Here is a 3,809-nt window from a genome sequence, read left to right on the forward strand (position 1 = left end):
AAGAATTTCAGCCCGCCAACCCATGACAGCCCGGCCCGTCAAGCCCGCTGGCCCGTCGGGCCAGTCCACGGGCCAAAACGGGCCAGCCCGCGGGCCGTATAAGTTAATGAATAAAAAAAAAACACGTGCAGTGTAGCAGCAGGAGGTGGGTGGAGTGTTTAATTTTTAAGATTTTAAAAAATTCGTTTTCAAAAAAAATCTAGAATAAGTTCTTTTATTTATTTATTTATTTTTGCATAGTATTATGTTTTTCTCTTCTTTCTCTGCAGAGATCTCTCTGTCTTCTTCTTTTTACTGCGGCGGAGGCGGCAGGAGTGTTGTGCACTAAGAAAGGATATTTTAGCCTTTTTGATATTAATATGGTGTGCACTTAACAATGATGGGGTACAAGAAGCACAAACCATGTGCGAATTCTGAAGTGGACGCATTGTGTTTGGGCAAGCCCAATCAAACCCAATTTCATTGTTAACAAAAACCTAGTTTCACCGAGACAAGTAGTGGCGGCAAACTCCATTATTATCGTTGTCACTTTCATCCAAATTCCAAAACCCAGACAAGGCTTAAAAGGTATTAGGGTTTTCTTTCTCCATTATTATCGTTGCCACTGCCAGACTTATTCCTTCATTCCTCTCACACTCTCTTCTCCTCCTCCTCCACCACCCGCGTTTTGGAAAACCAGAAGAGAGCACCCTCGTTTCTCCTCCACCCACGTCGCTGGCCAAGAAACACGAAGGCAGAGTGCAGGCCATTCACGGCGTCTCCTTTCTCCTCCACCGTGACATCCACCACGTCGCTGGCAGGGGCAGCAGCGCCACCATCGGACTGCGATTGACGAACGATTTCGACAGCCACGACCACCACGAACACAGGTTTGTTTGTAATTTGCGTTCTGGTTCCATTTTCTTTCAATTTGTAACCTAAATTTATGATTTTCGTAACCCTAAAATTGGTTTCCTGTAATTGGAAGTTATGGTGTATGTGTGGTTGTTGTTGCCGCGATTTGTCCTTGTTTGGATTGGACCCATTCTGTGAATCATAATTGTTGTGCTGTTGTTGGTTAAATTTTCCCCCAATTTCAATTTCGTAGTTGCTGCCGTTTTGGTGTGGTGGTGATGTTCATTTTTTTTTTCTTGTTTTTCTAGTGTTACTATTTTTTATCTGACTGTGTGATAGGCTGATAGTTGTGGTTGTTTTCTTTGTTTGTCTGTTTATCTGTAATCATGTTGGAGATATGTGGAGAACATGTATTTCATCGTTGCACTGTGATCAAATAAATACTGCCACTGTTTCATATTGTTCTATCATCCTTGAGACAAAAATATGTTCTTCATTAATGATTGAATTATATGATAGAAAGTACCAAGTTGCAAAGTTGTATGTGCCGTGTTTGCAAAGCTGGGATTGAGTTGTTTGGCATTAACTTAAACTGAAATTTGCTTATACACTGCAGTATATTTGATGTAGAACTATAATGCCACCTCCTTTTTAACTGTTCTGAACTCTAATTTGTTTGAGGCATCTCTACCGGGGTTTGATGATGGGGAGATTTCAGAAGATGCTCCTATTGATTTGGAGGGTTTAGATGCTTCTGCAGCACATGTTGCCAAACAAATTATACAACCTCTCATCCATAATTAATGCTTCTATTTTTTTTTTATGTAACTGTTTGCACTTTGGTAATGCTCCATGCCTAAAGTACTCTAATTCAGACTTGTTATTGATGTTGCAACAGTGTCTTGATGACTTGCAGAGAGCAAAATGTCATTTATATATATTGTAGGGTTGTTTGTTCTGTGATCAGTTATATTATATACTGCAGGGTTGTTTTTGTTGCAATAATTTTGTTGAAATCTGATTTTGGACTGAAAATGTAACATATGGAAAAAAGCCCGCGGGCCAGCCCGCCAGCCCGCCAGCCCGCTAGCTTGCGGGCCGGGTTCAAAAGTGTAACCCGTTTCACCCTTGCGGGCCAGCCCGGGCCGGCCCGTATAAATCGGGCCAAAATCGGGCCGGGTCAAAATGGGCCGGGTTGGCCCGTTTTGACATCCCTAGCCTCCATATCTGATCAACCAACTGCTCCGCCGCATGCGCCGTCACTCTCCCTCTGCATCACTGTTTTCCGGTCCGTTCAGTAACTTTTGATTTTTGCTTCTCTTGCATCACCCGGTTTAACCTTCCACATATGAATTTGAGGATTGTTATGTGCCAATAGCTGTAAAAGTAAACAAATGATATAATAAACATACGAACATATTGAAGAATAATTGTTTCCTGTAAATCGATGTGTGTATTGGAAAGTGGGTTTGGAATGGATCCTTGTTGAAGAGTTTGCCATAGAGAAAAGCACTGTTAATACCCGGCGAGGCTATAATACTGAGAGAAACCTTTTTCAATTGGTAGAGAAGATAGGCATGTCTCACTTTTTCTATTTCTTTTTTCAAGTTTTGGTGGTTGTGAACTTTTTATTTAGTTTTATTGATGAGAATGTTTAATTTAAGCTTGAATTACTGGTAAGTTTGAGATTTTCTTACTGTAGAATCATTCGTGATTGGCCATACACATGAAATTGTTAGGTTTTGCCATTCAGATATCGTAAGTGGGAACTGTATACCGACAGTTTTATGTAAGTTCCACCAAATTATTAGGTTATTTGGATGCAAGCTATAGTAGTTTAAGACAATGTATGATGAAGATAGATTCATAAAGTGTTATTTGATTGCTCATGTGGAAATTGGAATTGAAATCAGTCAGATGGGCAAGAAATATTGGATATTGTTTAGAGTTATAGGATTAACATATTAGATATTAGATATGATTAAACTTGGGCCAAGAGATGATGCATTGAATTTTTGTATTTGAAGTTCTCTTGTGCTTGAGTTTTTGATGTAGACAGTCAAGAATAAGATTGTGAGTGAAGGAAACTTTTTTTTTCCTCTGTGGTGTGGATGAAGAAACTAATTATAAATTAGATCCTTTCCATAAACTAATTCCCTCTGTATTTTTACTTTATCTGATTTTCTGTTTGAGGAGCTATGCTCAGAGCAATTGGAGGTTTACTCTTTTTGTAGTTTCCTTTTAATTGCAAATCACATACAATTCACCACTCTGCATATAATTTTGGTTTGTAACATGTAGTCTGTCTTTTTTTCCTTTCATATCTCCTTTCTTTTCTCCAATTTTGCTATCAAGATGTTGGGTTTTGTTTGTCTTGCTTTTAGATTATAGGATCAATGTGACACTGTGCAGAGTACTTAGGTGAATTTATAGAAGGATTTTGAGATAAGATAAGAAATGAAGTATGGAGGAAAGAATTTAAAGAGAATTTAAAGGAAGAGGAAATGAAGCCTCAGGAGAGAGAGTCAGATGGGAGGGAAGGGAACTCACAATTAACAAAATAAATAATATATTGAATGAATAATACATGAAAATTAATAAATTAACTCAAAATAAAAGACACAATAAAACAAAATAAATCTAATTTAGACTATGTTGATTCTCAAATAAATTTATCACAAGTTTAAAAAATAATTTGTTTAATAAAAATATTCATTTATTAACAATTTTGATATAACATAATTTGTACATTAAAAAAATATGTATTTCTATAAATTTTAGTCCTATAAAATAAACATTTGGAAGCTGAAAATGTTAAAATAATAATATATAATTTAATGATTTTAATGATTGTACAATGATAAAAAAAAAATTAATGTAATTCAATGAGCTTATTAATCTTTTTAAAGGTCTTTTTCTCTAATTTAAATTCAATGAGCTTATATAATATTTTTAACAATTGTTATTATCTTCAG

The 3,809-nt window shown here is 36.5% G+C and overlaps 1 long non-coding RNA gene across 1 annotated transcript; it reads left to right on the plus strand.

Annotated features, from left to right (window-relative positions):
* Positions 1 to 477: 477 nt before the first annotated feature.
* On the plus strand, positions 478 to 1,791 carry LOC114183376. The gene is made up of 2 exons (XR_003604352.1): positions 478 to 869; positions 1,451 to 1,791. It is a non-coding gene; the product is annotated as an uncharacterized LOC114183376 (long non-coding RNA).
* Positions 1,792 to 3,809: the final 2,018 nt, after the last annotated feature.

Source organism: Vigna unguiculata, chromosome 1, assembly GCF_004118075.2.
Source record: "Vigna unguiculata cultivar IT97K-499-35 chromosome 1, ASM411807v1, whole genome shotgun sequence".
In the NCBI taxonomy this organism is placed as follows: Eukaryota; Viridiplantae; Streptophyta; class Magnoliopsida; order Fabales; family Fabaceae; genus Vigna; species Vigna unguiculata.